At 42.4% G+C, this 22,958-nt stretch overlaps 1 protein-coding gene across 4 annotated transcripts in view; it reads left to right on the forward strand.

Moving 5' to 3' along the window:
- The window catches only part of GRIN2C (glutamate ionotropic receptor NMDA type subunit 2C), an 853,359-nt gene that overhangs the window by 26,121 nt on the left and 804,280 nt on the right, over nucleotides 1–22,958 (forward strand). For all 4 annotated transcript variants that reach the window (XM_069654855.1, XM_069654858.1, XM_069654856.1 and 1 more), the window contains exon 2: nucleotides 12,470–12,645. The gene's annotated coding sequence lies outside the window, so the exon portion shown is untranslated. The remainder of the gene's footprint in view (nucleotides 1–12,469; nucleotides 12,646–22,958) is intronic.

The following is a 22,958-nucleotide window of genomic DNA, read 5'->3' on the forward strand; positions in this document are numbered from 1 at the left end:
TCATACTTGGACTGCCCCACTCCCAAGCATAGCTAGCACCAAGCAGAGGAGATAGCCTCCTCCCTCTACATTCTGGGTGTGTGAGCCTGTAATGCTTTGGTTCCCAGACAAGCCACATTTTGTATATATTAATGGAAGTAACCAACTGGGAAGTTGGGAAATCATTTGAAGAGATGCCCCCATGAAGAGAGTGACCATCAGCCCATATGGACCATCACCCCCTATGTTTAAATCTAGCAGTGTGGGCTCTTTCCTCCATGCGACCGTGCCTCGTTTCGACCATTGGATCTGAACCTTACACGTCGGATATAGCTCTTACATGCAATAGAAAGGGAATCCGATGGACAGATTCTGACCATGAGACCAATGCCTCTAGTGTTTTTGAGGCAGTTCTCCAAATACTTAAATCTGCCAAAGCATTGGAAGGTTCCACCCCTTAGTCTATGGAGATCTTCTATTGCACCTTGATAGTAGCATTCACCCCTATAGTGACTAAACCTTTCACCGCAACCAAAGGGAAATTACAATCTCACAAATGCTGATTAGCTAAGAAGGGCCTTCTGAAAGAGATCAAAACGAATAGATCACCCAATCAGATGTAATAATAACAATTTGATATGTATATAGTGCTTTGATCCAAAGTGCTTTACATAGCATATTATTACCCAACCAAAATAGTTTATTGACCTCGGAAGGATGAAAGACTCAGTTGACTGTGCTGGGATTTAAACCTGCAGAACAAACACAGATCACAGCAACGAGCACTTAACACACTGAGCCATGTTACCGACCTATGTTGGCCGTAAAACGAATTTATAAAGATCTGGTAAATAGAAATAAAAAAGCAGCTGAAGAAGTAAAGTGGGATCTACTAAAGACTGCTACCCGAAAAATTGATGCACACACTTTCTGCAACTTGATCTCAGATATGTTGTAAGACTCGTCTCATAATCGCAAAGTGGAATCATTTATTTCCAAGGAAACATGGTTCCAACACTTCAGTACTGTGTATGCTATTAGCACAGAGAGAGGAGTCAGTCCCCCCTCACCACAGGTGGGATCCTTTGCTCCTATGGGATTTAGGGTGGAAGAAACTAGAAAGGCTCTCAGATCCCAAAGGAAAGGTAAGGCTCCTGGCGGACATAGGATCCCCTTTGGTCTCTTTAAGGAAGATGATGAAATTTAGGCTCCTATACTTGTTTGTTTTTTTAATCAACTGAACAGCATTGATTATGCTGACACCAGGTCGAAATTGGGCTTATTTGTAAAAAAGGAGACAGACAGACACTATCAAATTGTAGACCTATTGCCTGATCGATGGTAAGGTATATGGGAAAATGCTTCTTTATCGCCTTGAAAGCTGGGTTCATGAAGAGGGCATTATCTCAGACCTAAAGGCTGGTTTTAAAAGTGGAATAGGTACAATTGGCAAGTATGTCTTTTTGCAATTTTAAGCAAGTATGTGCCCCATAAAAAGGAAACCTTTTTACTCTTTGTGGATTTTAAATCTGCGTTCGATTCAGTTGATCGAATGAAACTATGGGACGTTTTAAACGATCTTAAAATTCCCCCCAAATGTTAGCACCTATGAAGAAACTCTACAGAAACAACACATTGCCAGTTAGATGCAGACAAGGCTGTGAAATAACACGTTCTTTTCCCCATGATAAACCCAGTCCCCAAAGGCCGTATCCCTGACCCTTTCCTTTTTGTATCTATGTGAAGGATTTGATTTAAGAATTTTAAATCTAAGTACAAATGCTGCAAATATAGCTGAACGCAAAGTCAGTATTTGGATGTACGCAGACTATACAGTTTTATTTCAAGGACAAAAATGGGGATTTTTAAACACAGATAGCAACACTTTTGGATTTCCGTAAAGAGAAAGGACTCCTAATTAGCCGCTCCAAAACAGTTGCAATGGTGTGCAATTAAACACGCAAAATTCGAGCAAATATCTCGGCTCCAGCAGGTAAATGTTTTCGACTACCAAGGGATAAGGTTTCAAGACAATGTTAAATGGACCAACCAATTAGCTAAGAGTCAGCTCATCCTTAAAAGACATTCAGGTGTGATACACACATTATTTATTTATTTATTTGTATAGCACTGCAGCCCGGAGGCATCAGAGCGCGTTCCATATAGACAGGGACATAGTGACGGGACAACAAATAGGTGTGTGTGGATCAGATAAGTGGTGCTCTGTTTAGTGGGGTTTATTTGAATAAGAAAAAAAAAACGAGTCCCCCTTCCTTTTTAATCTATGTGAAGGATTTGATTTATCAATCAACATTCCAAAACTGGTTACCGTCTCCCCTTAACTGTTTTTAACGTGGGTGCAGCCCAGGCACGGTCAGCTTCATTGTATGACAGTGAGCTATGGGGGTATGACGACACCTTTACGTCAGGCAGTGAGCTATGAGGTATTCTCATACCTCTGCTTTGATGACAGTGGAGAATGCATTCACAAGGAAAACACATCATCTACCTACTAGTATGCAACCAGCTCCCCTGTTGATGGAAACTGGTGTAAGAGGCCTTATATTCAATTGTGGCTTTTAATAAAGCACTATACGTATTTATTTTATTTATACATGGAGGGATAATGCTCTTTTAATCACAAAAAAATGTACAACAGATAAGAAATCAGATTTGATGGGAAACAATGAGCTTTTTACAATGGGTTGAGTTTGAGTGATATTCTGACGAGGTTGTGGCGGGGAGTAAATGGAAAAGACACCAGGGATAATACATGGGTGGGCAAACATAGATTAAGGACAAACAACAATTCAGGTATGCAGTTCAGTCGGCTGTGTTAGGGATGTGAACATGATGGATGAAGTGCTAGAGTGGAGGTATGGAAAGTGAGGGGCCGAGGCAGGACACAGGCAAGGAAACAATGTTAACTAAAAGGCAGATGAGAGGCAGGTTAAGAGGGTAACTCAGAGGCAAGGATGCAGGCTTTTAGTTTGGTTTTGACCAAATTGGTTTGGACTGTTTCTCGGATGTCCAGGGAAAGAGAATTCCATGCAAGTGGAGCAAGAAAAGAGAAAGCACAGATGTGAAAGGAAGCACATGGAAGGTGAGGTGCCACAAGGTTAGTCAAGGTGGCAGAGCAGAGATTACGAGAAGGCTTCTAGAGTCGGATAGATATGGTGGTGTCTTGCCATGGATAGATTTGTGAACCAGTAGCAGTAATTTAAATCTGGCCCTATTTTGCATTGCCAGCCATCCAGCTTGGTGACGGTACGAGGAAGGAGGTGTGATCTGAGGGGGCACATAAAGGGACCTGGTAGCAGAGTTAATGATCTTGTTGAAAGGACAGAGAGCATAGTTGGGGAGACATAATGGGATGCTTGATGCTGGCACAGTAGTCCAGTTTAGAGAATACAAGGGTGGTTAAGAGATGCTTGGCGGCATTGAAAGGAGGTAGGTACCTACTTTTCCTAATATTTAATAGGTTGGGATGAGCCACCATTGCAGGTATGAGATGAAACTATAGAAGGTGTGAGAAAGGTCATAGATGACACAGAGGTTTTTAGATGCAGAAGAGTAGGGGAGAGTGTAAGGTGGGAACTGGATAGGCAGAGGAAGAGCAACTCTGTTTTGTTTGAATTCAACGTTATAGTGTACAGAGCCACCAATATGTAATGGCAGAGAGACAGCTTGACATTTTGACAAAGAGATCAGAGGAGAGTTCAGGAAAAGAGGAAGATTGGGGTGTAGTCCACAAAGAGTTGGTACGAGATCCCATAGTAGGAGATTAGTGACTCAAGAGCAGAGGTGTAAGAGTGTAAAGAGGAGAAGACCCAAGACAGAGCCTTGTGGAACACCAACAGAGTGAGTTGAGAAGTGTTGTTGCCCCAGAAGACATAACGTTGCTGATGTGCAAGGTAGTACTCAATCCAGGCAAGGGCTTGATCACAAATCCCAAGAAGAACAAGAGTATTAAGGAGATCAGATTGATCATCCGTGTCTAAGGCTGTGGACAGGTAAAGGAGAATTAGGATAGAGGAAAGGTTGCAGTGCTTAGTGGAGATGAAGTTGGAGACATTCATTAGGGCAGTTTCTATAGAGTGACAGGAGCAGAAACCTGCTTGTAGGGTGCCTTGAATATTATGCATATCTAAGAAATCTTTAAGACGATTGAACACAACCCTTCTATGCTCTTTAGAATAGCACGAAAGTAGAAATACAGGGAGAAAGTTAGCCGGTAGATTTGGGTCAGCCCCTTGCTTTTTTAGGTGAAAGATGACCATGGACATTTTGAAAATAGAGGTTAAGCAAGCAGAGTCTAAGGACAGGTTGAAGAGTTCAACGGGGTGAGGGGCCACTAAAGGGGCAATAGGCTTGACTAGATGAGAAGCACAAGAGGGGGTTAGCCTTCATCAGTAGAGATAGGACTTCTTCAATATTAGTGTGTCTAAAGTGCGAGATAGAGGATATTTCTGTCTCCGTTTGAATAAACCAAATAACTTTCTATAAGGACATTTTTAGCAATGTAGTTGATTCTACCAATGGAAAATCGTGAAAATGGTACAGACACTTACACAACCTATTACATAACATTGTAATGCAAAAGCTCCTTTCTGACAGTGTTGTAATTACAGACTAGACTGTGAGAACAATTAGGTCTAAAGTTTACATTGTATATCAGGAGATCTTGATCTTTGATTTTGTTACTTAACAAGTTTCCCAGGTTACCTACCATTTAAGATCGATATTGTCCCCGAAACGTACCTTCATCATTTGTTCCGGAGCCAGAATAGGGCACTATTTATACAATTTAGACTGAATGTCTTAGCCGTTGCCTGCTAACCCATAAATGATCTCACGACTCATTAAAATTCTGCTTATTTTGCACCACTCGAGTTGAATCTGATAGACATCTACCTTTGCCGAACTAAGAAATTGATGATTTTATCCTATGTTAATCAAATATCACACATGCTCCTCAACTGACGCATATGCCTTAAGTAAAGTGACCACTCATAAGGATGCCAAATGTGCAGCGTTCTTTAATTTGAAAAAGGCATGGAGGATCCAGACAGAATCTACAAAAACAATGTCATCATTGGAAGGAAATTAAACCTGCACATTGATTCTATCTGATGTACACTGGCGCTGATTTTAGACGGTTTTTTGTAGGTAATACATGTATTCATTTTTCTTGTCCTTATCTGTTTTATGAGCTTTATGTTTTGCTTTTATTGTACTTGACCTGGAAGATGATATATATTTTTTATTTTGATATAGCCAAATCTATGACTTTTCACAAAACGGAAGAAACAAAGAAAATGGCACAATATAAAAGCATGGCACAGCGATAAAATCATTAATTTTGAAAATATAAATACAGTATCACAAGGTCTAAAACAAACAACTCCATGCTTAAAATAAAATGAATCCCAAAGTTTTCAAAACCTTTAAAACTTCAATCGAAAAACATCTATCGTGGCCTGCTATAAGTCTTTCCCAAGAAGAACTATTTTACAACCTATTTAGATTATCAACAAACATTCCCAGATGGCTTACTCGAGAACCCTTTGTTCACCTACATAGAATTAACAAATGATACAAAGATTGAACTGTATTACATTTGGAAACCCTGCAGTTCACATTTCCATAAATCCACGGAATGTCCTCTGTTTCGCCAAATTCAGCCAAAATCTAAGCATTTCCACACGCAGCCTTGGGCTAGGGAAACATGTTAGATTCTTTGGTAAGGAACCATATGGTTTATCAACACTGGATAATGATCTAAAAATACTTAGGCCCTGCATTTGTGTTATCGTTTGAATCCAATCGTTCCGAGACATTGCCAGCTTCAACCCCACAGGATTTTCAATCAATTCCTTCACACAGCAGTCACATTGATGCAATATTATGCCCACATATCTACTCAGTTGCACTAATACCTTATTGGAACCCAGATTCACCTTTAAAAATGTTTCCTTATATAAGGAGTCACCAGATGATGACAATATATATCTATAGAGTGTCAGGATTTTCCAGTCTAGCGACATTTTTAGAGATTGCAAGCCTAATTCATATCTTACGCTTATAATCGGGAAACGCAAAGGGATTTGTAACACTTCCTTCCAGATTTTTCCTTAAATACATGGCCAATTGACAGTCTGGGTGCAGTGTACCGTGTCTAACCCATACAGCAAAAAAGGAATTACTTTTGCTTCAGAATATTTTTATCAAAGGGCTTATCGCAGACATACAAAATGTTGGTAGATTTGTTTCATTTGAGCCACAAGGGGCATCAGTCGAAAATCTAAATCCGCTTCTAAAAGGTGTCGGGTTTGAGAAGTGCGTAACTTGATTCCCCGGTACATACGTTTTTTTACAACTGGAATTGTTTGATTAAAAAGCTGCCATTTATATCTAGGGAGGTTCTTATGAGAGCTTTTGAACACCATAATATGTGATTTAGCCAGATTTGCATGAAGATCACTAGCTTCCGTGTAAATACCGAAAGCAGTTAAGAGGCGCTGTAAGCCTCTAGGCGAATAGTCCAACAGGACAATATCATCTGCATTCACAATACAGTACAGAAGCTTCAAGTTGGTCTTCGGGCTAGCTAAGGCGTGCAGTGCAAGAGTTCCGCAAAAGTCTGCAAGTCAGGCACCATATAATGGAGGATCATTGTTCTTACCCGATGACTGAGAGACAATGAACATTATCAGCCCATTCAAAGAAGTCGACAGTCCTTTTCGGAAGCCTGTTTGTAGTTTTGACTAAATCTTCCCTCTCTTTATTCCTCTAAATTTCTCAGCATTGCAGTCACACAAATCTTTCTATCCGCATCTATGATGGCGATTGGGCAATAGTTTACCGGAGCAACCCGATCGCCCTTCTTGTAGACTGGAATGACAATTGCCATTTTCCAAGAAGTGGGAACAGATCTTGTCCTTAACACTTCCACAAAAAGAGCCCCAAGAATAGATTCGATTTCAATAATTTGTTTGACCATTCGGACCCAATGCTCTTGATGAAGATTTATTTTATAAAATCTACCAACATCTCCTCACTTAGACAAAACTTCCAGTTAGAATTTGGGTATCCACTATCACTCCTATGCGCTTATAAATGGACCCCAAATAATTGCACCATGTAACTTCAGAAAATACATTACTTTGTAACTGAGAATGTAGCAGATTTACATTGTTAATCAAATTCCAAAAGTTACAGGCATTTTTAGTCACCAAACCCTTTAGCATCTTCTCTTCTTCTTTTTGATAACGTAAGTATTTTTGTGCACGGGACCATTTCTTATAATGAATGCGCAATTTCCTTAATTTTTCCTGATACTCTTCCTGAGAACTCACCTGAATCTGAAGTCTTCTTATATATTTCCTTAGTTCTTTCTTCCTCATTCAAGTTACTTCATCAAAAGAATGGGAATGGCATTTGAAAGTGCCCTGATCTAGTGGACTAGATTGATTAAAATCCTATCGGAAATTCACAAAACCTGAGGGACCATATAATATGGAGGATTTCTTTCTTGATGTCTTGCTCACTAGTCTCATCAGGTTTGAATTCAAGATGTTTCCGTTCTGGCTAAACTTCACCACACGATTCTTGCCACTACTAACAAACATGTAAGAGTTCTTAGCTATGTCTAAGATTGAATGCCGCTGGCAATATATTGTGATCACGCGAGCCCTTATCCTGGACCTGAAACAGTGAGCAACGACCAAATCTGTCATCTGAAATAAACAAATGGTCTAGGGTTGAACTTGAAACACCGCGTGACCACGTGAAAGCTGCAGGAATATCCCCTTTAAGACTCCCATTCACCATCTTTACATGCCAGCTTTACAAAAAAGCATACACATTCATTTAAATTCCAATTTTCCTGTGCTGCATGTGACTCTCAAATATATTTCCCATAGTTGGACAGTATAATAGCCTCACGCTTGGCAATGTCATACCTGATACACAACGTCCAGGTTAGCAAATACAGAATGCTTGACGTTAATATGATCATTCAACTAACTTTCAACTTGAAATGTATTTAATTGGTTTATTATTAAGGAGCCCGTTTATTTTTGTCTTAAAATGAAGGTATGATGAGATTTGGTTTCAACACTGGTGCTGCATTTCTGCACACAATGTCTGCTTTGTTCCACAGGGAAAACGTGGAGCTCTTGGAAATGGTGTGCCTTTTAACACTTTCTAATTTACCTTTGAAATGACTGAGCTGCAGGTCCTGGTGAGGAGCTCAGTCAAGGCTGCTGAAGGCTGATGACCTTCATGGTTATACAGGATTGCAGGTTTATGGGAAAGTGTTACATGGCCTGGTGTCAGGTGTGAACCCAGACACCATTTCATGACATGTTCTCAGCACATTGAGACTTGCCCTGTATTTAATCTAAAAAAGCCAAACGAATAATGCCAGAACTCTGTAACTTTAAGCTAAGCACCCAGATGCCTAAGGGCTGGGGGCGTTCTACAAATAAATAAACTGAAACAATACTATAACCAGGAACGGATTAACTACCCACTACTAACATTTTGCAACTTGTTCTTTGTGAGTTACTGCAGCAGTGTTGTTGTTCTTATATACATTTCTTCAATAACGGGGGAAAGAGGGACACTGCATTACATCAATCACTGCTGGCATTCGTTGTGGTGTCTTTTCCTGATGGCTGTGGGCTGCTTTGTCCATATGTGTGTCTTTACTTCGCTCATTATTTCTGTAAAGCTGCCTAGTCTAGCTTTGGGTGGATTGGATATAACATCTGTACTAATCACTGGAAATAAAAAACAGACGTGTGTCCCATATCCTTCACTGAGAAGACATTTGCTTTCTTCAGAGTTTGCAGACTGATTGGCCTTGTGTTTAATAGAATCGCAAACTCCATATGTTCTGGCCATTTCAACTATTTGAGTGCAAAACAATGTGTGGAAGAAAACGTACACCCGCCCATTCTCTCGTAAACCTACCCACAGCATAATGGCTGTGTGCCAGGTTCTAAACCAGAGCTAGAATGGGGTCATGATTAAAAAAACTGCCCTGTTGAATGTTGCATTAAATGCTTTTGTTTGCTAAAGACATCGAGGTCCCAAAGTTTACAACAATCAAACACTAAGTGCCACACCTTAGGGACTCCGCAGTGAGATGCAGTGAACATTCTCGCGACAATTTCCAGGAAGACACCAAATCAATGACATAGGTTCATTTGTTCAAGTGATACATTGGGATGAACGGTGCATCAACTGGCTGAGCCTGTGTGATAGACATAATACAAATATGTGTATTTCTTCTGTAAAGGCTGGGCCAAAATATGCTTATTCAAGTGAGTTGTGACATAACTCATTTATAACAAGAAGCAAATCAGTACACTTTCTTGTAATATGTGTTACACGTTAGTAGTGATGTTATAGGGATATGTGTGCGGTCTGAGTAAAATTCTTTGGTTGCCTGCATTTAAGAAAATGAATAAAAAGAAGAGCTTCTATGAATATACATTATTTGATCAAAAGGCAAATACGTGCCTGCTAATTGGCTCTATGATAGGGAGGCTAACAATATGAATGTTAAATGTAATACATAGAAGTCAAAGCATGACCTTGTCATGCATGGTAGCGGCTTGACTTGGCATATGTTTTGAGGATGTATATTCTGGCGATTACTACACTGCATGAAATTCAGAGTTTACATATTTTGTAAAATACATGTAAACCAGAACAAACTATATGTTTGCACTGGTTTACATGCTTCGCAAACTATGTTTTAAAATGTTGGTTTACATGTTGGCAATAGAACAAGGTGGTCCAAAGGTCTATGTGAACGACCAGCGCAACTGCACAAATGTTAGAAGTATGAAAAAGGCAGCGTTCAACATGAGAGTGTGAGGGTGCCCGGACCAAGGACCCTCAATAAGAAGTAAGTTAGTTATAATCAGTGAACTGCGCCAATAAGCAGTAATACAATAACAATTGAATTATGTTTTTAATTCCATTCCACAGCCTGACACGTGTTTCGAGCAAAGCTCTTTTTCAAAGGCTGTACATAGTAACGATTATACAACCAGTAGCCCATTCATTAGTGGATTTGCATCATGTCAATTGGGCAAACATCAAGGGGTAGCAAGGGAGAAGGACATCATGACATTAAATTAAAGGGAACATAATATAATATAAATCATTTTCCATGCAGACAATTACCGTTTTAACAGAGGATCCATCCGGTTACAAATCCAATAAGGAATAAAAACATAACATAATAAGAGATTAGGTGTGTGCGGTGGAAAACCAACCATAGATAACATAATTTGTTAAACCAACTAAAAGGATCAACTGACTAAATATTTACCGTTGAACCTTGTCCAAGGGAAACTATACAGAAAAAAGATAAATTAACAAGAATTATCTATTGTCATGTGCATTAAAAGCAACCAATTATCCCACCTTGAATATAAAATGAAAATTGTGATTACCTTGATATTACTTGCAATTGCAATGACCATTAATTAATTACTGCAAAAATCCACATCCAAAAGGGGAAATGTTGCGCGTAGATAACAACAACCAACCAAATCAGGACGAGTCACTGGTTTACATGTTGGTTTACAAATGCGCACACCGTGTAGTTCTGCTAGTCCATTTGGACTTCAAGGTCTAGAATTTTGTAAACATTACGTTAACCTCGTTTACAAAGCAGAAGAACTTTGCAAACCTCAGGTACACTCATCAACATGTTGTTAAACCATTTTCACATAATATCGTCTGGTTATGGACATTTGCCTAAGCACATTCGCATTGTACAGAAAACCGCGTCCAAAATGCTCTGAATAGAATTGAATAAAGCTGCCATTTTAGAAACGTCCACCATTTTGATTAGTTTCTGTTTCTGTCTCAAACTGGACTATGTATTTTTCCGGCCTCACCTGAGCCAAGTGAACTTTGGACTATGTCAACATGCTGAGGCTGCCTAAAGCAGAATGTTTGTTCTGTGCAAAGAAACCTTGTAGCTAAAATGAACTGCAATTTAAGTGTTGTCTGCACCCACAGATCCATCCTCATTCAAACAACGGAACAGAAGGCTAAGTAACTAAAGCCGCATGCTTTGGCAGAAACCCTTTGTGTTCACCTCTTGAAACTGGACTTACATTAAGCTCAAAACACAGGTGAAGATCAACATGGCTGAGTTAAACAAAGTTGTTACTATTGTATTCTGTCTGTAGGAAAAACATGACTTAAGCCTGACAACAAGGTTGTTGTATTTGTCATGTGAACTGGGTATGAACCCTTTTTGTAACTTATTAGTTTAGGAGAAGGGCTGTACTATGGGACTGAGATTGTATAAACAAAGCATGCTTTCTGATGTCCAGGACACTCTTCCCTCACAGTGTCTGCTGGTACACACTGTGAGGCGCTTGAGAGCCAGATGGCTATCTCTACTTTGATTAAAAAGTATACTTGCAACTCTGAACTCATGATTGGCGTATTTCATTTTGGTCATACTAAGCCTCGATATTTCCTTTTGTCTTTCAATGTGTAAACTCCAATACATATCAAATTTGCAAATGGTTTGCAACCCTCTTGTAAACTGTTGTAAACCTTTCTTTGTAAACACTCGGAGTTGGGGAGCAGGTAGGAATATTACGGGGAAGGTGTGTCCAGCTCTCAGCTTGCTCAGAATGTAGACTTGGATTTGGGCAACATGATTGTCATCTGTGCCCGACCTCGATGCTAATATGAAATACATTTTTGCTTCCATCCCTTGTATATCATCATGATGGTAACTAGAACATGTTTTCATGGCAAGTCTGTATTAGGCTGCCTAAATTACAAATTATTGTTTACAATGTCTCGGCTCGTGCTTCGCTGTTAGAGCTAAGCCATATCACTGGCTTGGCTCGCCATATGATTTGTGTTGCTTTCCCACCTCTAGTGATTCATTCCTAGGGAGGGCAGTATGAGAACTTAGAAATGCTGCGCCAAGCAGTGTCCATGTGCCCCCTATATAGGGGCTCATAGTTCATCTTGCTGGTGTGCACCAGCAGCCCCCACTGATGCTGCACTGCTACACACTCATTGAGTGATGAGAGTTGGGACTGACCATTAACCATGCTCTGGGACACCCCCTCCCACCACAAGTACCCCCTTTCTACAGGGGCATATTCTGCACTAGTTCACAATGCCGTTTTTAATTTTTACATACAGATTACTTTGAGTCATTAAAGTGGTTAATGATACAAATGATTGCAGCACTTAGAAGCAGAAGGGATTCACCATGAGGCTCTATATATTATTATCAGTTGTGGGTTCATATTCAAGGGACCACATGCCCTTCCCTTGCCCGCGTGAGCACAGCCCAGCGGGGGAAACTACAGCGTTTGTGACATGTCTGCTCGCGTTCACCATTTGTTTTTCTCTAGTTCTGATTTGTCCCCCACTTTCAAAAGTGATACATTTTTTTCACATTTCTATTTTTTATTTCTCTATGCAGGGGCATAAAGCAAGGACCGCCAGGACTGAGCTTCTCAGGAGAATCACCACTCTGGAGTGTGTGTGGTGGCTAAAGAGACAAGGATGCATCCAGACACCACATGGACCGGCAGCAATTGTGGGGGTTCCAGAAACCTCTGGAGGATGTGAGCCCCTCGTGACATCGCACACCTGGAGGTAAGACCATCCTTTCTGTGTCTGTCACATTCTGACCCTGCTTACTGAACGCTTGCACACACAGGTACACATGTTTGTGTACTTGACCAAATGTTAATTTACTGGCAGTTTCCACATTTTCAACTGCATCATCATACAAACCAAAAGTGCTGTGAACAGCAGTTACATTTACCACCTGAATCACCCTCCACCCGCTAAGAACATTCAATGCCCACCCTCTTTGCCACACAGCCCCTCACACTGACTTCATGGTGACCTCCATCCGTAATTCTTTCTTCATGTGCGTCTTGTGTTCCTGTCTTCTTGTAATGGCTCCGTTCCCTTTACAACCTGGTCTTCTGACCAATATAGTATAATACAATCTAAGGTACATTATTTGAATGACAAGTTAGACAAACTTTACCAATTAAATACATGTGATAGATACATGTTACATTCACTTCAGTTGAGATCATGTGGGTGTTCAGCTTTTTTTTCTAAAAGTCCATGTTGCTCTAAGTATCTTGTATGCTCTGCTAGCATGCAGGGACATATTTTGATGTTCCCCCCTGCTATTTCTGGTGGTTGTCCGAGGATGAAGCGGAACTGTTCTTGTCAAGTTGTACTTGCAAAGATTTCCTTATTCTCGCAAAATGTGGTGAGATAAGTGCCCTGAATGTCTGTATGCAGGCCACTGCAGGCGAAAGTGTCTCTCTTTTTCTACTTCTCCCAAATACCACTATTGCCCGATTCTGTCCTTTGTGAGCTTCTTGTTTGAGTTGTGTCCTCCACTGGCAGAATGGGAGCTCCTAGAGACCCTGCTGTGCGGGGCGCCCAGCCGCGTCATTTTTTGAGAGAAGCACGAGAAGCTTCTGAAAGAAATAATTTCTTTCAGAAGCCAGAGCGCGTCAAAATGATCCGGTTGCGCTGCAGGATAGAGGATCAATTCCTCCGGCACAACCATAAAATCTCTTTGTGATGGAGGTGCTCCCGCTCCTCTCCGCATGAACAAGGAATCAGGGAGAGTGCCTGCTTCCTGGTTCCTGTTGGCGTGGCAGAGCTCAGGGACCCAGAAGCCGCCAGCAACAGGTATGAAAAATAACTGTTTTAGGTGTATCATGTTTATGATGGATGTAAGTGTGAATTATGCAATGTATGTGTTTAAGTGAGTGTATGATGTATGGTGGCTATGTGCGTGCATGTGTATGAACAAGTGTTTGGTGTATGGGTGCCGGTGCGAATGGAGTAAATGAGAGACTGAATGTTGTGTCAATTGGTGTCTGTGTGTGGTGTGTGCAGTGCTGGAAATGGACAGAAATTACTGGGGGAATTGCCCACTACTCAGTTAACATGGAGGGGGGATCAAGTGCGGGGAGGCAGATTGTCAGTGGTGTGGGTGGGAATAAGGGGCAGAGCTATGTGTCGAATAATGTGGGTGCCCTGAATTTAGAATGCTGGCTTCTTTGCATAAAAACAAAGTGCATTTTGGGAACATAAGACTGACCACCAATGTATCAAGCATGTCTGTGCTAGTAATTAAAATGTGCATTCCTTTTGACAATGCAGTGCACATTTGGTATGATGTTCAGCTGTCAGAATCATCACCACAGTAGTAAAATGTGTACGAAGCCTGAAACATACATACATATACCTTCAAACTGTTTCAATGGTTTAGCTTGTGCTGTCCTGGTGAGCAAAGGACGGCTTTCAGATGCAGTTTGTGAAGGCGATATCCATGCATGTATTGAGACTTCAAATGCACAGCTTTCAGGATACTCTTGGCAGTCAGAGGCAGAAAGCTTCCTCATCTTGGGGGGGATGGGTTGGGGTTGGTCTACCTAGGACGGCGCTCCGGCAAGACAATGGTTGCAGAAGCGCAGCTCTGTCTTGTTTTGGCCCAGTTCATTCACTGCATGTCTGAGTGAGTTTTTTCTAGGACGGACATTGAGGAGCTGATTTTGGTGGTTGAAGGAGCAGGATTTGGTGGCAGGGAGAGTAGGGATTGCAGGGTGTTTGTGCATTTATGGGCATCCATCCATTATAAAGCAAGCTACAAGCATGATAAATTATTACCTGGCTAGACATGCCTTTGGGTGCAGTGAGTGTAGCCATTACTTGCTGTGGCATGACATTTTTAATGGACAGACATCCACGATGAAGCAAGCATGATATGTTATTACTTGGTAAATCTTATTGCGTGAGTAGACTGGCATTTCTATGCAGTGAGTTCGGACATGTTTTCTTATTTTGGCATTTTGAATGGCAAATCCAACAGGAGAATGTTCTCCGCAAGGCAGAGCAAGCCTGTACATATTTTCTGATAGTATCATTATTGCCATTATGGGCAAAGCAAACATTTGTATGTTCTTATTTGGGAATACTGGCATATTCATAGGTGCTGGGCGCAGTTAGCATAAACATGTTTTAATACTGGAATAAATTGTGGGCAAAGGCATCATGAAAATGCTCCTGTGCACTGTTGGTGAATCGCATCTGTTGGATTTTTGGATTAAAGCCAATTGCAAATTGTCTGGCTTTTTAACACATTTTCCACAGAAAGTGTTCTATATAATGCACCATTTAAACCCATTATTCAAAAATATTTCTCGTGGAGGGAACCCTTGCCACCACAAACCCCTTTTGGTTGGTTCGGACTCCCTCACTACTACGTTCACATGCACTGGCATGTTTATGGGAAATGTTTATATCCCTCCAATCAACTTAATCCCCAGCTGCCAATGGCAAGTGGTTGGAAGGGTGAATTTGTATGAATGTGTGCATGCAGGGCTGGGGCCCAGGCAAGGGGCATTGGCTCATGCATGTTTTTCTAAAATGATTTACTTGTATTTTTGGGCAAATCAAACTTGATGAATGTTTTTATATGGAGGAGAGGTGGGAGTTTATGGCACAGTGGGGCAGGCCAACTGGCCATTTTCTTTCTGTGGCATGGCACATGTTACTCACATAAGGGGCAAAGCCAGCATGATGTGTGTTCTTACATGGGGAGAGTTGGGAGCCCTTCTGGAAAGTAAATGTGTTCTTACTCGGGCATTATAATTATAATTGTTCTTTTATAACACACTTTATACCAAAGAGGTATCTAAGCGCGAGACCGGGATTCAAACCTGTGTTGCTATACGTTGTCTTGCTTCCAAGACAAACATGTTGCCCCTGAGCTATCCTCCTGGCCTGTTGCATGTTTTAATGGTGCTAAAGGCAAAGTCAACACAATGAGTGTTCTTATATATTGGCTGGAGGCATATGTGCAGCCAAACAAGGAAATGGTTCCTTATTGTAGCATTGCATATTTTACTGGCATTGAAGGCACAGTCAACATGAGTATTCTTACATGGTGGTGAGGGGTTTGGGTAAGCAATTTGTGCAGCAGCAACAACAGGTTTTCTTCTTGTGGCAGCAGAGTTCTACTGACATTAAGTGCAAAGCCAACAAGAGAATGTTCATACATGGGGATACTGGAAGAGCCTGCATGATCATGTTTCCTTATGGTATATCACTGGCCACAGACAGGGTTTGCTGGTACATTTGGGTGTCAGGACTAGGACCCAGGCTAGGCTCCCCTGTTTCTGTGCTAGGCGAAAGATTTAAGGTTTGATTAAAACACGTACTTCCATATTTTGCCTAATGCAGTGCACAGCATTTGCCTGCAGAAGCACATTTCACATGCATGGTGGCCCAGGCATGCCCGGAGTGTGACGCAGCCCGTGCTTTGTTTCTGATCTTCTGGGGGGTGCTCAGCATGGCTCACAGGGGGGAGGGGAGGACATTTTGGGTTATACCACTGGTGTCTGCCAGCCTCTTGTCACTCTGTATTTTGGTGAGCGTTTGCCTGTGCTTTGTGAATTTTGGGGAATCTGCAGGTTTAAGGTTTGCCCCAGTGATCTGTAGCATTCTGGGTTGTAGTGCTGTCCCTATTCTCCTCTCCAGTACATTGTGAATTGCTTCTTTAGGGCATGGTCAAAGAGCCTAGTCAATTTCTCCTCTTGTCTTTGGTTTCCTACGCTGTCGAATGGTGGGGCACTTCATCTGTGATATATTGTTAGAGGCAATGTTAATAGTCGCTGCCGTTTGGTCTTGCTGTGCCTGGGAGTGGGATGAGTTTGGATTCCTGCTCTTGATATGGCACCAGGATTTAAACATGTGCTCTTGGATGTTGAGCACAGGGGGAATCCCCCTAGTTCTGCTTCGGCACCCATGATTTGGGTAATTTCTATACACACAAAGTTCCTGTTAGCGGAGCAGGAGGTGCAGAATCTCTTGGGGACATTTGTCACATTCTGCACACTCTTTTTTAGTGTGGCCGCCCCCCACTCCCATAAATAACAGAGGTTATTAGTGCTGCCAGAAAGCTTAAGCATTCATTTTATGTCATATTCTTACCCCCCTATTTCAGCCTTCAACAATGTAATCTTTAGTGTTGGGTGCGAAAACAAATCAACCACTTTTCAGAAATCTATAAAGAAAGCAAATATTTGCCACCGTATTCTTTATGTATTTGCTAATCAGAGACTGCAAGGTGATGATATGCACTGCGGCTCGGTGTTTGTGTTGGAATCCTACCCGACGCTTATGGTAAACTGTTACTATTGATTAGGAAAGTCAGTATTTTATTGTGCATGAGATTACAAAATCGATTGCTTAGTTTACTGCTTTCGCAGGTTCCCTTGTAGCAGTTTGGGTCCAGGGAGCCACCATCTTTATAGATGGAAGTGATGCGCCCTTCAGATCAAGTTTCTGGGAAGTGCCCCGATTGTAGAATGATATTGAATAGTTTCACTAGTGCTTTTTTTTATTTGGTATGAGCTATGGGTCGAAGGATTTCTTTATCTTTAGTTTTGGGATGCCAACTTTAAACTCCTCAATTGTTACAGGTTTGTCTATGGGGTTTTGTTGGTCTTTAGTAATTCACTGCAGGAGATGTAAGGGTAGGTTTCTAGCCCTCTATGAGGTTTTTTGGGGTGGGGGTATTCTAAATTAGTTTGTCTGTATTCAAGTAATAGTAGCCAAGTCCCCAGGATGTACCGGATGGTAGCGGCCCAGGGCCCAAGTCAATAATATGATATGATATGATTGGTTATTTATAACGCGCTTAATACCTAGAGGTTTCTAAGCGCAGACCCGCGGATCGAACCTGTGTTGCTCCGTGTCATCTTGCATCCAAAGCGAGCATGTTGCCCCTGAGCTATCCTCTCAAGACTTTAATAGGGCTTTTAATGTGGGTCCCTGGGATGTTACCACCTGGTATTGCCCGATGACCCAGCTATTATTGCTCTTAGCACTCCAGGTTAAGGTGCCTGCATGGCAGTGTATTACTTTGAATAAACGGGTCGCAGCAAGCGCGTCACCCATTCTTTTTAAACACATACTCACCCAAGATGGCTGCCATGGAAATGGGAGGTAGGCCTCTTCCATTTCCATGGCAGCCCTGAATGGAGGAGCGGCTCGGCGACAGCACTTGCTGCAACAAGGAACAGGAAAGTAGGAGGAAGGCGAAGAGGAGATGCAGCCGCCAGTGGTGGGAAGGGGAGGTGGGGGGAAGGTGATGGGGCGGGTTCGAGCAGCCTTCAGCTTGCTGATGCAGGGTTGGATCGTGGGACTTAGCCAGCCAATCTGAGCAAGCAGATTGGCAGCAGCGACAGCCCCTGTGCTAATTCATCATTATTAATAGCTGTACCCTGTGTCTTATTTATTTTAAGTTTTGCACACAGTTCCCAGAAGGAGTTGCTGTTGACCCACTACTTATTTTACTTAAGGCCCACCCCTGTGATCTGCCAGTCGATCATGTCACTGCTAACAAACGGAAGGTTTACCCTTCCCCCACTCCTACCCTTTACCTTTGAGACCTTAAGCTGTTTTCAACTTGAATCTCTTGACTTCCCCTGCTCCCCTTTCACATGGCAATACTTCCCAGAACCCATAACAACCCTCCCCACTTGGTCATTTCTTCCTCATCTGTATTTTCATTTGGATCATTCATTTTAATGTGTGCTTAAAAGGCATCTAAGCGCTAGGAAAGAAAGGTGATCAGGTTTAACGAGTTCAATAAGGGAAGAGGAATGTTTATGCCTTGTCTAAAGAGATTGAGTGCACTAATTTCGCAGAGTTCCTTAAGGAGGCGGTTTCAAATATTGGATGCAAGTTCTTGAAGAGATTTGCATGGCGCTCTTTCCCATTTAAAACGAATAGTACAGAGAGTATTACCGTTTAAAGCTCGACGAGATCTCGGAGGGAAGTAAATGTTGAACTGCAATTGAAAGTATTTTGGGCCTGTTCCATGAAGTGCTTTAAAAATGGTTATTAAGGCTTTGAATTTCACTCTGGCTGAAATTGGAAGCCAGGGTAATTTTGCGAAGCAGAGGAGTGATGTATTCTTTGTCGGAGTACAAGTAACTATTCTGGCAGCCGTGTTTTGTAATGTTTGGAGGCAATCTAAAACAGATTGCGAAATTAGCGCATTTCAATAACTGGGACGAGACACCATCTTCCTCTTGCTATTGTGGCATTAAGATCACCCGCATCATCCATGGATAAGTGCCACGGTGCACTTTGTTTACATGATTCTAAATAAATGATATCCAAAAAATGCCACCGCAAGATCTCATCCCTGCTCATGGCCGGCATTCCTAAGACTATTTAACAAAATACTCTAAAAAAAAAAAAAACTAAAAAAAACAATATTAGCAGGGCAATAATGGAGGGTAGACGTGTTTACGTGTTTGGGCAGTGCTCGTCCACTTTTTTCTGAGAATTTTCTTTTAGCTATGTATTGAAAAAATGGTGTGCGCACGTTATTTAAATTAATATAAAAATGGTTTTTAGTTGATTCATTGTCTGAAAGTCAAATGCTCATTTGTGCACTTTCTTCAAATAGGAAAATCCAAGTGCATGACCTATGCATATTTCACTTCCTGTGGCCTCACTTCCCATGGCCTATTTTAATAAGTCATTCCCACAGAGTTCTGATATAGAACTAGTTCTATATCAGAACTCTGTGGTCCTCTCTCGTGTTTAGGGCCGAGCCAGGTAATACCGCCCTGCGCCGGAACTGGATCTCCCTATGCCCCTCTTTCCAGGCCCTATCAATGGGCATCTCTTTTCTGGCATGACCTTCACATATTCCTGGACAGCTGCTGCCTCCACGCTAACATTGTGCCTGACAGCTCCTCCTGATATCCTTCTGGTTGCCTTTAATGGCTTTGATTAAATCCAGACTTGTTTCTTGCATCAGCCTCCCCATATATTCATAGTAGGTCAAGTTTCCCTCGTTTCAAATGACACAGGGAAAAGTTGCCCACATCTCATCCGCTCCTCACCTCGCACCCCATGTTACTTTGCCCTTTACTGTTGCCCTCTTTAAAACATTTGCCAAGTTGTTTTCCAGTGGATCTGTTTTCAGCATGCACACCTGTCCACTTCATAATTGAGTGGATGTGCATCCACACCTTTTTGCTCCTTATTTCCTCATTATTTACCTCCTTTTAGGAAGGAAAAGACAGAGCAATAAAGGAATGCTCCATCACTTCCTCTTCACTCATATCAAACCAGGCCTCCATCCAACCAGGCCCCCTCTGAAGTGTCCCACACCATAAGGAGTGTGTACCAAGACTCAGGGGCACCAGGCCTGCAATGTTGATGCCCTTATGTGAGGAATTCGACCATCCGCACGGGGATTGTGCACTCGCCTGGGCTTTTTTAAAAGTTTGTAAGAAATAGAATAATGGGAGATCAATCTCATAAAATGTGTGGATCAAATCCGCACACCTTTTCCTGTGCTCGTCGCACATAAAAAAACATAGTCAAGTGTACTCCGGGGGACACAGCCTACAGGCGCAGTCCTCCCTGTCACATTTAGCTGGAATGTGACAGCCACGGGTACATCAAGCCAACACCTTCCTACTGCCATGGCTAGCCTCATTAAATATCAAAGACTCCATGGATCTGCCCTGTTCTATTGTCAAAGTTCTGTGTGGTGGCAGAGCACGCTGATGAGAATTAAACGAACGCAGGCCTGCAAAGAGGTTTTGTCAAAGAACTAACAGAAGGGACAGGAAACTAACACCTCTTTGATATGCAATGTGGCAACTTGAAGCTAGCTACCATCCCTCCTCAGAGCAGTGAATGTCATCTCTGGGACTACTGTTTGAAACGGGGTTCCCTACAGGGGTTGCCTACTGTAGAGGGAAGAAGTATGTGCTTTGGTGGACACAGAAAGTCTGTTCTCTCTACAAACTTCAAGGGAGACCTGCACTTTGATCAGGAGTCAGAGAGCTCAATCAACCAGAGAGACACTTTGATGCACAACAAACAGGATGATTGGTGGGACTTAGTAGTACATTTTGTCATCCCTTACCTTTCCTTTTCCAAAGCACTCTGTGTATGGCCTCACACATAACAGAAGATTGGTGGGGACCCAGGATTGGCTAATTAAGGTGGGTTTAACCTGCACCAATCACTGGGTCCCACTTGGCATTAAAAGAGGAGTAAGAAGAATGACGCATTTGGACCCTGGCTGAAGGTACAGTCTGCCTTACAGCTTTGTGAAGGAAGGCCAGGTTTTGTAAGAGGGAAGCACATTCTCTCCACAAGACATCTCCCAGGGAACAGAGGTAGATACTGACCTCATAGGACCCGTCCAGCAGCTCCAGAACCTCTACCCAGCCAGCACACAGCGTGTCCTGATAGGTTCTGCCAGCAAACGCCCTATGTGGGAAGTGCCAGAGAGTCACTGAACAAAGGACAAGGCCATTGCCTGAAAACACTCTCCTCAGCTTTGGACCGTCCCCCTTAAAGGATGGAACGAGCCCGGCGAAGAAGCTAGCAGGTGTGCCACAACAAACATCAACCAGTGTCCATCTTTTAAGGACATTTTCAGTGCACGTGAGGCCTTGAACTGCGACCGGCTGTACCACAGATTTTTGTCACACTGCAGTCACTCCAGCTGTCTGAGACGCCTCTACCAACCAGCACATAGACGATTCTTGAACCTGAGCTGCCGTGTAGGCCAGCCTGTAGCCATCCATCCAGCCTCGTTTGCCGAACTGCTTGCCGCCTGATACCAGCAGCCGTCTCCCGTCTTGAACTCTGTTGCAGGAGCTGCAAAGCATCCTGGAACCGACTCAGCGCTGTCAAGCATCAAGATCATCTCTAGCACCAGGTAACCAGGTACATTGTGGCTCTGTCCGCCTGGTCCTTCTCTGAAGGCCCCTAGTGACATTTAAGACCTGTTGCTCCCTTGGTAATGAAACCAAATAAACTTGAACAATTAAGACTGATTGCTTTACCAACTACCCTCCTGCCAGTATCCAGAGTGCGTCCCTTTCCTTTGTGAAACTGTCAGTCCTCTGTGTTCCTTTACAGAGTGGGCTGTATTTTGTAGTTTATAGAACTGTCTGTTGTAATAATAATAAAATAGATATTTTTATACAACCTTAACTGAACGGTCACTTTTATCATTGGGTAATAATTGTATTTTTGCTGTGTTGCAACTAACCAACGATCCACGTTCTTGCAGAGATCAGCCTGCTGTTCCGTCCACGTTACCAAAATTGGACAAGGAGGTTTATAATTAACTTGTGCTTCCAATCTGTTCTGATCACTTCTGGTGTAGTAGAGGTGTGGGTAGTTTGATGGTTTAGAAACCTATATTCATCCCTGGACCACTTCTGCCCCGGAAGGTGATTTGTCATACCTTCCGTAGCATCTTCAACACTTGCCTTTTCATTTGGACCACACCAATGCAGTGGTGGACTAAATTTCCACCCCCCTTTCTCAATGTTTTCTTTCAAGGCTCCACTTGGGACATCCAGCAACGTAGTAACGTGGCCCCTCCCCTCTTGGGCATTCTTCAACATTTTCATACATATATTTGCTGACTCTGTTGTTCCAATTTTCATCACACCTCCCTCAACTCTGACCCCTGGAAAATTCAGAAAATGTGTATAGTAAACATCACTTTCACAAGAGCGCCCCACCCCACACAGATATGGGTTGTTTTACCGAGGTCAGTACATTTTCGGTGGGATGGAACGTAGTCGATTTTGCAACAAATTTATTTGACCTCGGCGAAACAAGCCAAATCGGTTGCCCCCCAACAGCACTATATCCACCCCCCTACTGACCTTACTGTCGTCTGATGGCGCTTCTCTTACACCCCTGCGGCGTCAGTTCCGTCCCGGCAACGCAGGTCGGAACTGATGCCATAGGATCCCTTTCTTTTTTTCTTTTTTAAAAAGATCCCCGCTTCCAATGTCCCAGAAGTGGGGGACACCGCTGCAACCCCAGTTTCCATTATAGTGAGCAAGTCGAGCGAGGGTTAC

Source organism: Ambystoma mexicanum, chromosome 3q (assembly GCF_040938575.1).
Source record: "Ambystoma mexicanum isolate Mex_15411 chromosome 3q, UKY_AmexF1_1, whole genome shotgun sequence".
Taxonomy (NCBI): domain Eukaryota; kingdom Metazoa; phylum Chordata; class Amphibia; order Caudata; family Ambystomatidae; genus Ambystoma; species Ambystoma mexicanum.